Source organism: Grampus griseus (genome assembly GCF_964374135.1).
Source record: "Grampus griseus genome assembly, chromosome: X".
In the NCBI taxonomy this organism is placed as follows: Eukaryota; Metazoa; Chordata; class Mammalia; order Artiodactyla; family Delphinidae; genus Grampus; species Grampus griseus.
This window is the reverse complement of record NC_138999.1, coordinates 95,422,347-95,436,783: the sequence shown is the minus strand read 5'-3', so window position 1 is coordinate 95,436,783 and position 14,437 is coordinate 95,422,347. Positions and strand designations below refer to the sequence as shown.

General features: G+C 44.1%; 1 protein-coding gene across 5 annotated transcripts in view; it reads left to right on the top strand.

The window, feature by feature from the left end:
- Positions 1-13,362: 13,362 nt before the first annotated feature.
- Positions 13,363-14,437, top strand: part of CHRDL1 (chordin like 1) — a gene marked incomplete at its 3' end in the record, with an annotated part of 114,860 nt that continues 113,785 nt past the window's right edge. For all 5 annotated transcript variants that reach the window (XM_082681461.1, XM_082681459.1, XM_082681460.1 and 2 more), the window contains exon 1: positions 13,363-13,487. The remainder of the gene's footprint in view (positions 13,488-14,437) is intronic.

Here is a 14,437-nt window from a genome sequence, read left to right as displayed (position 1 = left end):
CCTTGTGGCCTTTGACAAATCTCTGGGCCTCAGTCTCATTCATATAAAATAAGGGTGATGGCTAGACCCTGACAGTAACTCACTGTGTGACTTTGGACATGTGTCTTTCCTTCTCTGGGTCTGCAGTTCCTCATCTGCAATACAAGGGAAAGAGGTGCCATCTATACATTCCTTTTAGCTCCAACCATCTGTAACTTAACTTTCATATGGGCTTCTTTGGACTTTGAATGCACTAGATACAGCTAATGTCCCCTGGTTTCACTAACTCTTAATATGAAGATAACTCTTATTTTTTTCTAAGAAGCTGACAGCCAGATTGCGTTTGTAGAAGGTCATTTATCCACATCTATGGCCTGTCACTCAGATGGCCAGAAACAGCTGAGATGTTAATATTTAACCATGAATAAGCAGCAGGATTCCTCTGCAGAGCTAAATACAGTCAATTTTTGTTATTTTTCTAAATATTATTGGCTTGGTTGTCTCTGCTTGAGAATGGTTTCTAGGGTCATGAATATAATCAGACAGCCCTCTTCTTCGAATCCAACCTCTAAAGAGAGAAGGTGGGTCTATTTATTTTTTTTAGGACTCAGTGTATAATTTTTGGCTCCCTGCCTATTCTATTTATTTGCCTGTGAAACACCATGAAGATGGGGAGGTGGTGAGTGAGGAATCTAGGGATAGGCGAGCCAGAGGATTCACTATCAGAGAGTGTGGGGAAAAGGAAAATAGAGGCAGTAATTCAAACCAAGACCTGTGTAGGCATATGGCCTGCAGTCTTGAACACATGGAGTCACAGATTGGTGGGATAGTGAGCGGGTAAGGGCATGGGTCTTAGACACAGCAGCCGTGAATCTGAGTCCTGGCTGTACTCCTTACTATGTATGTGACCTTCCGATTTGTAAAAGATGGGATGACAATAATAACACCTACCTCATAGTGCTGTTCCGAGGCCATTTATAATACATGTAAACGAATCCATGTAAATCATTCGAAATACATTTTGAATACATTCAAAAGAATACATGGAAAAGGGCTTAGCATCATGTCCAACATACAGTGAGTACCTAATAAATTGTAGGTAGTGTTCTGATTATCAATAATAATGATTATTCCCATGGGGAGATTTCAATCTCCCAGAGCTGGCCTATCTTTAAGGAAGATCACGGCCAAGGAGAGTGGCAAGAACAACTTCCTCAGCAGCCGGAATTACCTGCTTCCCTGCACACCTCCTGCACACCCACTTCCTGCCAGCCCTTTACTAGATGCCATGCTCTCTACCCAGGGAACCTGCGGCAATGCCAGTGCTCACGGCTTCAGGGCTGCCATGAGGAATGAGACAGATTCTTGGTGTCTTTCTCATGAAGATCCTGGGGTGTTTTATCAGTAAGTTTCTCCTCATCACCACCAGCAATGAAGGTATCGTTTTGTGATGTACTTAGGGTGATTTCCAAAAGAGTTACTTTCTGGTCCAGTTTGGGTAATAAACAACTAGAAAAGATACCAGAGGCCCATGGGCGCAGGGTACTGAAGGCCTTCTGCTGTGTCAGCCATTAACTCTTTAGCTATGGATCGTGGGGAATGCTCGAGGGTCCCAGGGGAGGGGCAGGAGCAGTGGAGGCTGCAGGGGACACCTGGGGAAGCTTGAGACAGCAGCACTTTACCCAACGGCAAGGAACTCTTTCAGTGCTTTAACAATGGTACAACTGCATCAGGGCGTACTGTTCAGTCAGCCTGGATGTACTCAGGGCAGGCTTTAGGCCTGGGGCTGCAAAGAGAACCAGCCAGAGGTGGGTCTGGCACTCTAGAAGCTTACATGTTAGACAGCTGTGCCCACACCAGGGCTCTAAGACAGCTGGGCAGAAGGGGAAACCCCCTACGTGCTGACAAGTGAGCACTTTACAGCAATGCCTTGTTCCCAAGGTTGAGAAGTCTCCCTGCTGCCACTGCCTCCGCCTTCAAGAGCTTCCACTCGCAAACACCTCAGGAGTCTTGACATTGTACTTACTACTTTTAGATAAGGAGTCTTTTATCATTTTTATTTTTAATTGAAATATATTTAATTGAACTTTATATATATATATATATATATATATATATATTTATTTATTTATTTATTTATTTATTTTTGCGGTACGTGGGCCTCTCACTGTTGTGGCCTCTCCCATTGCGGAGCACAGGCTCCGGACGCGCAGGCTCAGCGGCCATGGCTCACGGGCCCAGCCGCTCCGCGGCCTGTGGGATCTTCCCGGACCGGGGCACGAACCCGTGTCCCCTGCATCGGCAGGCGGACTCTCAACCACTGCGCCACCAGGGAAGCCCTGAACTTTATATTTAAATCAACTTTAATTGAAGTTGATTTATAATATTGTGTTAGTTTCTACTGTACAGTAAAGCGATTCAGTTATATATATATATATAATATATATATTCAGTTATGTATGTGTATATATATATTTTTTCAGATTCTTTTCCATTATAGTTTATTACAAGATCCTTGTTGTTTATGTATTTGATATATAGTAGTTTGTATCTGCTCACCCCAAACTCCTAATTTATCCCCCCCTCCCCAATAGAGGAGGACTCTTTTTGCAATGCAGTGGTCGGCTATTGCTTTGCACTGGAACTGAGAAGAAAAGCACTGGTCTGTAGGGCACACCAATATCTTTTTTGACCTTGATGATTTGCCCTAGATTCACTCTCCTTCTCCTTGTCTTATGTGGTAAGGTGTTCCAAGAAATGGCAGTAACACTAGCTCTCAACGATGACTCTCCGAAGGCGTATTTAGTCCCTGTTGTTTTGAAAAAAAGTCGAGCTTGTCAAATGGGCGGCCAGAAGATGATAATTAAATTAAATGAAATTAATCCTAAGCACTACCATTATGGGATTGGCTGATTCCATAGGTAGCTAAGACCCACTAACTACCATTTTCCCTGCTGGACTCAATGATATTTTGGTTATGGATGAATAAGTAGTGAGAGCAGCACAGCCCCGTCCACAGAAGGAACTCTTCTTTATGCGTCGTGTCAATCAAGGGGCAGGACAGAGTCCCCGTGTGTGCTGTGGCCTGCTGGCCTCCCCCCTGAATGCTGCTTGCTGTGCTGTGCCACAATTAATCAGGCTTTCTAGGTTTTAGTTAATTTCAGGACCCCAATAAATTGGTTTGTACTGGCATTAGTCCAGCCCTGATCATTTCACAGCTGTGTGCTTGGGAACTGTGGCAAGTTTGCACAGGACTTAGCAAGCACGGAGGGGGGGGGAGAAAGCATAAAAGGAACTCTTGTTTGGCTTAAGTTCCATTAATATTGGGGAAAGCTGAACTCTAAGTGACAGAAAAGCATGGCTGAGCACGTGGACTTTGCAGCTGAGAGGGGGTTTCTCTTTGCTTCTTCCACCCTCCCCTCAACCCAGGGTGGATTTGAAAACACTAAAATTAAATAAACCCAAACCTTCGTTTGACATTTCTCTTTGTCTGATTGTTCTCAAGTTTTTGTCTCTGATTTCACAAGAGTCCCCTGAGGAATAAGCACTGGAGCCCATAATCTAGTAAAAGGTTCATTTGGGTTTAGGCTTTTTATTTTTAAAGATATGATTCTTGGAGATTTTTTTTTTTCGATTACAGGCAGCTTTTATGACTGAGAGGTTACCAGGAAGATTCAAAGGCAGCGAGATGAGGGGTCCCTAATGAGTATAGACATTGGGGCTGCGTATGTAAATTAGCTGCTGTGGAGAATAAGCCCAACAAGCAAGTCTTGCAGGATTTCAGAGGCTGGGCAATGTCTCTGGCACTTGGGTTCTAGAATGCTCTGTGGCCACAGAAACACAGGTTGGAAGGGGCCAACAAGCTTAGTGACTGGGCACCTGGAATATGATTTTACAATCAAAGACTGCTAGAGCGTGAAGGAACAGATGGGGAAACTGAGGCCCACAGGGAGGTCAGGATGTGACCCATCCAAAGCAAAGTCAGGACCAGAGCCAAGAATCCTAATTCTCAGTTCAAGGATCCATCCAGGTTCTGATGCTGCTTCTCTTGTGGCAAGAACATATTTTCTCTAATATGAAAAAGGAAAAAAAAAAAAGATTCGGACACTTGGTTACAGGGCCAATGTGAGAGTGGCTGTTTAGATTTTCAGATTTTCTTGGCAAAACTCCCTGGGCGTGCAGATTCTCTGTTAGGTTTTAAAACCATCCAAACACAGGGAAAACTGGAGATGAGTGTTTGACTGTGTCTACATGATGCCTAAACAGACAGTTGATTCAGTCAAAAAATATTATTCATGTTGCTGGTTTGGCAACACAACCCATTTGTGGACTGAAGCGTCCACTTTTTAACTCCTTGAGACGCAGTATGAGGTAGAAAAAAATGTCTGAGACTGGCTGTCAGAAAGCCAGGCTTCCAGACCCGGTTGAGCCACTTACTCACCCCCTGCCCCCTCCCCGGACCTCAGTTTCTCCCTGTGTAAGTTAATCAGATTTGGACTACGTTGTCCCAAAGGTGCTGTAGAGTTTTCACCTTCTAGAATATTGTTCTACGTACACTCAGTCATTTTCCAGTATGGGATGTGAGAAGAGGATGTCCCTACTTGTGGTCTTTGCCATCTGCATTTGAGGTCAGCAGCCCTGCAGTTCTAGTGTGAGAAGAGATTTCTGGATGTAATTCACAGGCTATTTCCATTTCACTCCCAGCTTGGCTTCTAAATAGGCAGCTCACTGCTCTCCCTTGTCCCCTCCCTTCTCATAGGGAGAAAAGGAGCGTAGTATTCGGCTGACGGGCAGGACTCAGCAGCACGGTCAGGGGGCCTGTAGTTTGTCATCTGACCTCGTCAAGCTAGTGCCAACCCTTCATCAGTCCACACCTCCCTCGCACATTACCCATGCCCCCAAACTGGATAATTGGCCTGTGGGATTTTTAAAAAGAGGTAGGGAACAAGGAAGTAGTGTTGACTTAATGATGGGTTCCATGTCAGGTGTTGAATCTGACTTTTTCTCGTTGATTTCTGACTCTTAGCCTGTGAATAAGATCTCCTGGCTCACACCCCTGACCATCCCACTTACTTTGCTGAACCTTTTTAAAGTGGATTCGAGTGGTGTTCTGGTACCAGGTCTCACCAGCTCGGGAGAGGCAATTGCGCGCATCTCTTACCAGCTCTGCGTTAAGTGACGACATACTGGTAGTTTGAAATCAGCCATGTTGGGGATATTTCTATATCAGAAATTGGAAATTGCTATGAATCAGGATTATTTTTCTCCCTAGAGAGCCACTTGTTAGACAGTTATGACTGTACACCATGGTTCAAATTCAAATGGCCCTAGAAGCTAGAAAGGTAATCTGAATGAGTAAAGCAGGCCTGAGGGTAACAAAAGGGATACAGTAAGGCGTGGTGGGGACTGTAGCAATTGATGGGCACATATGCTATATAAAAGCAGCAGCCACTCCTCTGTTCCAGCCTATGTTACTAGGCAGCGATGTCAGCCCAGTGTTGCCAGCAATTCTAATTTTTCAAGAGGAACTGGAAATCAAGGTTTTTGTGTGAAATCTCCTAATAATAAACATTAAAGATTGTTTGGAACCAATTCAAATTTTGAAAAAAAATCCCTGTTCAGTCCAAGCAAAACATGTGTGCAGGCTCTTGTCTGCCTTTGGGTCAGCAGTTTGCCATCTTTGCTCTCTAGATCCTCTGTTTCCTGCTCTTATTCCCTGGGTTATAACGCTGATGCTGAGTTGTCAGCATCATTTCCTAATGAGAAACAAACTTTCTTTCCTTGAGAACTGAAAGATCAGGGAATTTGAATGTGAGAATATCCAGGTGGCTTCTCACGATTCTCCTCTGGCTTGTGTCTTGTTTTCTAGTCCATGTGCCATGAAGATGGAGAAGAGGATGTTAGGCCCAAATCTGCATCTAATATTTTATGATGTTCTCCCGGCACCAGGACCTTACCCGGTGCTGATGCACATGTGTGTGAAAACAGAGTGACTTCCATTTTGGCATCAGTCTCTCGACTGTTCTACTTAAAGGCGGGTTGGCACTCTACTCCCCAACGCCCCAACTTACTCCCTGCCTAGAAGAAAAGGGTGGAAAATTGGGCTAATTATTGGTTTTCTCTTCCTGCTTTTCTCTCCACTCTCTTCTAAAGACAGGGAAACTGAAGTTTGAGTAGCTAATAAAGGACTTTACCGAGTGTGGAAAAGCTCTCACATTTGGCCTAAGGAATGGGGGCAGGAAGGAAAAGTGAGGATGGAAAGAACTAACAGGCATCTACTATATGTCAGGCACTGAGCCAGACCCTCCCCATATATTAGGCCACTGAACCTCCACGGCAGCATTATCATCACCCTCCTTTTACATAGAAGGAAACAGACTCGGAAAAGTTATATGACTTGTTGGGACTCAAACTCAGGAATGCTTGATTCTAAAACCATGGTTAAGACAATGAGATAGGCACTTCTGTTGGTTCTGCTGAAGAATAATAGTGGATGCTCTGCTACCTAGCTTTGGAATAAAGGCAAATACTGTGGGAAGTTCATGGCAGTTCGAAAGAGCTGTGGGTACCTTGAGGTCCTATAGTAAGCTATCTAAGCAGATGCGATTTAAAGTGATTAAATGCTCTATAGCAATAGAGCTTCTAGGGAAGCAGTTTCTATTCCGCCATATTGCATTTTCTATGCACAGTATAGCACTTGGACATACTAGATCTCCAGTTTGTTTTTACAATGTCCCTAGTTAACAAAGTTTACATACCTTTGTGAGACTGCTTGAAAATGTAGTTAAGCTACGTGAAAGGGCTTCCCTGGTGGAGCAGTGGTTGAGAGTCCACCTGCCGACGCAGGGGACGCGGGTTCGTGCCCCGGTCCAGGAAGATCCCACATGCCGCGCAGTGGCTGGGCCCGTGCGTACCGCAAAAAACAAACAAACAAACAAACAAAAAACTACGTGAAAAATCCTCAGTCAGAAGTGAATGTGTTTTATGCTCTGCCCATTTGACTCATTCACGGTTATTGCGAGCACGCTACAATTTTGAATCAAGGAATACACTTCCTTTCATCTTTTAGATATTTACTATAATCCTGCACAGTATGATGAGTTTACCTCAATTTTTAAAATAAGTATGTTCCCGAAATTTTCCATAAACCAAATTTTGCTTTTTCATTGGCCTTTATGATAAATCTGGAGATGTGCTCCTTTGGGAAGAGAATCACATAAAATGCTCCCACAAATATCTTAAAATCAGTTCAAAGGAAAATCATTTCCTTAAAATACTATTCAGATATAACACAAAGCACAAATAAAAAATATCTTGGGTTATTTTTGTTTGGTACAGTAACTGAAAGGCATAAATGGAAAGTGACAGACAGCTTAACTAAGAAGGAACATACTGAACCAAAAAATAATGGCTTCTATTAATTCTATTTCCAAGATTCTATAAGCTGCTCTGTTTACTTTTCTGGTTTTCATAAAGTATGAGGAAACAGAATTGTTTTTACTGGTGGTATCAGCAGTCAGGATTGGTCAGATTATGCTGCAAAAAGAAGCACCTCCAAATCTCACAAGCTTAATACACAAAGTTCCATTTATCACTCACTTCAGACTCCCAAAATAATTCTGATGGGGGCTTTGCTCATCTTAGTCACTCAGAAACTCAGGCTTCATTTCAATATATGCATTCATGATTCCTGTGGTAGTGGGCAGGGAACGGGGCAGGTTGTTATGCACTAGCTCCTGGTTTCCATCCTGAAGTAACGCATCGCTTTTCCTAAGATTTCAATGGCCAAAGCAAATCAGTTGGTCATGCTCAATCCCATAGCAGGAAGGGGGGGTAAAGTTCTACCATGAACCTGAAAGGAAGAAAGACGGAAATATTAGATGAACCGCACTAATGACAACCAATTCTGTGTTATAGCACTTTTTAGAAATGATCAACAGGAAGAAAATACAACAAAGACAAAAACTCAGTTAACAAACATGAATACATACACGTGATAAAGGGGCTCATATTAAATACACCTTAAGGGTCCTAAAAGGTCAACTTCTAAATATTGAATCAAATATTTGATTAATACAAACTTTAGGTTGGTCTGATTTTCTGTATAAAGAAATAAACATACACCATAATATACTCCTCATTAATCTTTATGTGTCCTGCTATTTTATTTGAAAGTTAATCAAATAACCAGAGTTTTCCAGGTTCAAACGGGATAAGAAGCATTTAAAAAGGCTAAAATATGTATTCTCAAAACATTGTTCAGCATTAATCATTCTGTAATGCCTCCATTTTCACATTCATTTCTGCCACTTTTGACAACATGGATGGACCTTGAGGGCATTATGCTAAGTGAAATAAGTCAGATAGAGAAAGACAAATACTGTATGATCTCACTTATATGTGGTATCTTTAAAAAAAAAAAGCCAAACTTTGAAACAGAGAGTACAATGGTGGTTGCCAGGAACTGGGGGATGAGGGAAATGAGGAGATGCTGGTCAAAGGGTACAAACGTCCAGTTATAAGAAAAATAGGTCCTGGGGATCTAACGCACAGCATGGTGACTATAGTTAGCATATAGTTAAATATATAATATAATTGTATTATATATTTAAAAGTTTCTGAGAGAGTAGATCTTAAATATTCTCTCCACAGACAAAAAAAATGTAATTATGTGAGGTGATAGACGTGTTAACTAACATTATTGTGGTAATCATTTCACAATATATACATATATCAAATCATCATGTTGTACATCTTAAACTCACAATATTCTATGTCAATTAAATCACAATAAAGCTGGAAAAAAATAAAATGACTGTGTTCTGCAACACGCTGCGTACAAGATCAACACACAACAATCAATTGCATTAATATATACTAGCAGTGAACCCTGGAAACCAAAATTAAAAACACAATAACATTTGCAATTGCTCCAAAGAAAATGAAATACGTAGGTATGAATCTAACAAAACACATACAGAATCTATACGCTGAAAACTAGAAAGCATTGCTATATGAAATCAGAAAAGACCTACAGAAATGGAGAAACATATTGTGTTCATGGATTGGAAGACTCAACAGATTAGAGCTGTCAATTCTTCCTAAATCGATCTATAGGTTTAATGCAATTCCTATCCATATCTGAGAAGGGTGTATTGTAGACATAGAAGAGCTGATTCTAATATTTATACAGAAAGGTACGGGACCCAGAATAGCTAAAACGATCATGAAAAGGAAGAATAAAGTGGGGGGAACCACTCTACTTGATATTAATCCTACTAATGTCTATAATGATAAAAACTGGGTGCTGTTGTTGGAGGGATAGACACAGAGATCGATGAAACAAAAGAGAGAAACCAGAAACAGACCCATACAATACCCAACTGTTGTTTGACCGAGGTGTAAAAACAGTTCAATGAGGGAAGGATAGTTTTTTAAAAAATGATGCTGGAGCAATTGGACATCCAGAGGCAAAAAAGCGAACCTCGATCTAAATCTCACACCTTATATAAAAATTAACTCCAAATGGATCATAGGTTTAAATGTAAAACTTAAAACTATAGCACTATAAAATATAGGAAAAAAATTTGGATCTAGGGCTAGGCCAAGCATCCTTAGACTTAATGTCAAAACAGAATCCATAGGAGGAAAAACTGACAGATTGGACCTCATCAAAATTGAAAACTTTGTTCTATAAAAGCCTATGGGAAGAGGATGAAAAGACAAATTGCAATCTGGGGGAAAGTATTTGCAAACCATGTATGCAACAAAGGATTAGTACCTAAAATATATTAAAAAACTCCTAAAATTCAACTGTAAGAAAACTATCCAATTAGAAGATGTCAAAATACATGAAGAGACATTTCACTGAAAAGGATATACAGATGTTAAATAAACACACGAAAAGATGGTAGCTATCATTAAGCATTAGGGAAATACAGTTTAAAACCACAATGATGTATCGCTATACCCCTATCAGAATGGCTAAAATAAAAAATAATGACAACAAGAAATGCAGACAAGTGTGTAGAGAAACTGGATGTCTCGTTCATTCCTGGTGGGAATATAAATAGTACAGCCACTCTGAAAAGCATATGGCGGTCCTTACAAAACTAAACATGCACTTACCACACAATCCAGGAATGCCCCTCTAGGGCATTTATTCCAGAGAAATGAAAACTTAGGTTCATGCGAAATCAGTAGACAAATGTTCATAGCCCCTTTATTTGTAACTGCCGAAATCTGGAATCAATCCAGATGTCCTGCAATAGATGAATGGTTAAATAAGCTGTGATACAGTCATGCCATGGAATACTACTCAGCAGTAAAAGGAACAAACTCTTGATACTGGAACATCTTGAATGGATCTCCAGAGACTCATGCTGAGTGAAAAAAGCCAATTTCAAAAGGTTACCTATGTATGATTCCATGTAATATTATTATTATTATTTTTTTCTGTACGCGGGCCTCTCACTGTTGTGGCCTCTCCTGTTGCGGAGCACAGGCTCCGGATGCGCAGACTCAGCGGCCATGGCTCACGGGCCCAGCTGCTCCGCGGCATGTGGGATCTTCCCAGACTGGGGCACGAACCCGCGTCCCCTGCATCGGCAGGCGGACTCTCAACCACTGCGCCACCAGGGAAGCCCCCATGTAACATTCTTAAATGACAAAATTATAGAGACGGAGAACAGTTTGGTGGTTGCCAGGGAGTAGGAAGAAGAAGAGAGAAGATGAGTAACAGAGCCCCTTGTGGTGTTGGCACTGTTTAGCATCTTGACTATGGTGATGATCACATCAACCTACACATGTGAAAAAATTTCACAGAGCTATACACACAGGCAGATGGGTGCATATAAAACTGGTGCAATTGGAGTAAGGTGGATGGATTGTATTGATGTCAATTTCCTGTTTGTAATATTGTACTATAGTTATGCATGATGTTACTACTGGGAGTGAAGGGTATTTGAGATCCCTCTGAATTATTTCTTACAGTTGTACATAAATCTATGATTATCTCAAAATAAAACATTTTTAAAGAATGAATATGAGATGATCTATGCTCTAATCTCCATTTAATAAGTAGAGAAAAATAAGGCATAGAGATAATCATCAGTTTAGCTTGAATAAGATCTGGTAGGAAGTTTAGGTTAGGACCCATGTTGGAGTTCCCAATTCAGAAATCAAGACTGGAACTAATACAAGGACCACCAGCATTTACACGAATGAAGAACCTTTTAGAGAATTCCAGCACCCCCCTTATACAGTTGCCAAGTGTACAAGAGATCCTGAGCAAAAACTGCCCAGTTGAAAAGAACCATTCGATCATAATAAATCATTTTAAGCTTTTAAGGTTTTGGGATGGTTTGTTATGCAGTAATCAGAGTACTACATCAAGCAAGGGGAGCCAGTGGTTGTAGCCAAATAGACGAGCTCTTAAATCTCAGTGAGTCTACTGATTTTAAATGCTAAGATCCATGTTTGTCCCGGGCTGTTCCCTGAAACCCATTTTCCTGAATACTCTCTCAGCATGTTGGGAGTGATGATGGGGGTTGGGGGATGTAGATACAAAGGAAATTGAACAACCAGTCCTTGGCCTTGAAGAACTCAGTGCAGTGAGACAAAACATCAGTGCCTTAAATGGCTTGAGAACAGTTATAAGGCAACAAATCAGCAAGTTCAAACTAATATAGGACAGCACAGATTGAATGCATGTGGCAATGTAAATGTATGGCTACCCAAGCAGCAGGATAGAGCTAGACATTTTGGGCCCTGAAGGCAACGTTTCAGAAAGGGCCCCCCTTTCTTTGTTAACAGTGAAATAATCATCTCCAGCAATTCAGGGGCTAGTTGGGTGATATTAACACTTGTGAAGGAAGAAAAAGGAAGTAACTTCCAGGGACAATTATTCTTGTTTTAAATTTCCTTTGTTCTCTCTTCCTGATATATGAGTTTTTTTGGCAAGCTACAGTTTCCCAGAGCATCAGTTTCCTCATCTATAGACTGGAGATAACAGCCAGAGAGTAGTGGATTGAAAGTCAGGAAATCTGAACTGGAATCTCAAATCTATCATTTACTAGCTGTGTGACCTTGGATACATCACCTCTCCGGCCACCTCCTCCATCAATTTTTTCTTCTGTAACAGGAAAAGGTTGAGCTGAATGGTCCAGAGGGTCCCCACGAACTCTAACACTTGAGGCCACACAGAGATCATTCAGTTTGTTGTGAGAGTTTAAAAAGTAATGAAGATGTATATGAAAGTGCTCTGTAAGCCATAACGTGGCATGTAGATGTTAGGACTATCCATATTATGCAGTTCCACGTCGAAAAAAGCCCTGCAGCTCTCTCTAAATTTAGGGGCTTAAATATAAATGGGTACTGTCTCTCGAGGCAACGCTTTCAGGCCCTTAGAGGATTCTGGTAATTCTTTGTAACTATACTTCATCGAATAAACACAAATTTGGACTAGTCTGTCCCAGGTTCACCAAGGCATCAGCAGCGCTATTGTGATTTCAAGGATGGGTTCTTGACCCAACTCAAAATCCTAAGGACTCTTAGAACAGTGATGGCTGTGGTGAGCCACTCTTAAGTTTTCTTCAAGACACCTAACTGTTAGCGGAGGCCCTTTCCGTGGGGCTTAGGAGCCCTCTGTGGGCGAAAGCAGGTTTCTAAGTCGTCTCCTGTCCCTCCACACACACACACACCTCCATCCTGCCTTTAAGGGCACCAACGCTTGGTCACTTCATTAGCCGCGACGTGGGTTTGGGAGATGCCCGGAAATGATAAGCACCCTGCTAGGGCATAATTTTCGAGGCCAACTCATCCTGCGTCCCGCGCACCGGCTCAGGACCAGGCCAGGTGCACGCAGAGAGGCCGTCGTGCGGGAGGAGAGGGGGTCGCGGGCTTCCAGCGGGAAAGTCAGAGGGTAGCCGGGGTCTTCAGGCCGCGCGCGAGCGGCGGGGAGCTCCTAGGTGCATCCAGCGCAGAGCGGGTGGAAGGGCGGGAGGAGATGTGCGGTCCCTTTAAGACCCCAACGCTCGCTTAGCCAGAGGAGGGGGGTGCCGTGTGGGCGCTGCGTGATGGGAAAGTCGCCGGCTGAGCCTCACACTTTCTCCCGATTTCTTAACTTTCGGGTCGGGGGAGCGGGGAGAGAGCGGCGGTGCCGGGGCGAAGAAAGGGTGCGGGCTTGCAGCGGCTGCTTGCTCGCGGAATTCCCGCCCGCGCCGAGCGGCCGGCCTCTCGGGCCAAGTGGGGAGCGGGCGGCGGGCGGGCAGGTGGCCCCGGGCCGCCGCGCTCGCGCCTTGTCTCTGCCCCCGGGAGCCGAGCGAGCCGCTGCTCCCTCGTGGTGTGAGGGCGGTGATGTTTTTCCTCCCACCCACTTTTGAGTCCCCCCTCCCCCCTCGCGCGCACTCCAGCTCTCGCCACAACCTGCGAGTCCTCGTCCTCGGAGGAGCGCCCCGGGGAGCTCGGAGCGCTTGCACGCGTGGAAGACGGAGGAGGCCGGTGGCCAGGTAAGTGAGCGGTGTCCGGCGCCCGTTTCCCCTCCCTTCCTTTCCAGCCTTTGCACAGGTGGGCCGTCTTCCCCCAGGGCGCCCAGAACTTCCCCGACCTGCCACCCTAACCCGCTCTCCGCCACAGCTGCCCGCGGCCCGGCTGGAGGTGGAGCCCAGGGCGCCAGACCAAGGCAGGTCGGAGGCCCCCCGGATTCGAACTCACCACTCGCCACTCTCGCTCGGCCTGCGTAGTTCCAGGCTCTGGAGCTGCGGGGAGGCCACTTGGGTAGCTACCTAACGGGTTTCTACGGTCCCCTTAGTGATCGCATGTGTCCCGAGCCTTTTGCTGGCTTGCTGAGGTGCCCTGGACCCGTAGGTAGTTCATACGTGCTCAAGTTAACCAAACAGGGCGGACTGGTCGAGAGGCTCCTCTATGCTCCCTCTGGACATCTGCCTCATTTTCCGGCCCGGACCACTGGCGTCTGGGTTGGAGACGCTAGGCTCGGGGAGCAACGCAGTGTTGCCAGAACGTAGGGCCTGGAAAGCCTGGCTTCTGGTGCCTGCCGGCCCTGCCACTAACTTTCTGAGAATGGGCAATTGAGTTCTCTGGGCTCCAGGATGCCCATTTTGAAGGTGGGGTTGTTGTGGGGAATAAAATGAAATGATAGATAGCAAAGGTGTTTTACAAGCCAAATGACGGGGCATTGTTCTTCAGTCATAGCAGCGATGAAGGCATCTCGACTCAGACCAGAGACACCCTGGCCTGAAGCTGCCATTTTTCAGTGACAACCTACCACCAGTGAACCGAGCTTTTCTTGTTGGGTGGTAGACCGGGGAGAGGATTTTAGCTGATGGACACGGGCCTGAGAATCCAGTGTCTTCTTATTGTTTGTTGGAAAGAGGATTGCTACCCTGGAGGCTGCCCCACAGATGATAGTGAATGTGAGATTGCAAGGGCATTGAAGCCT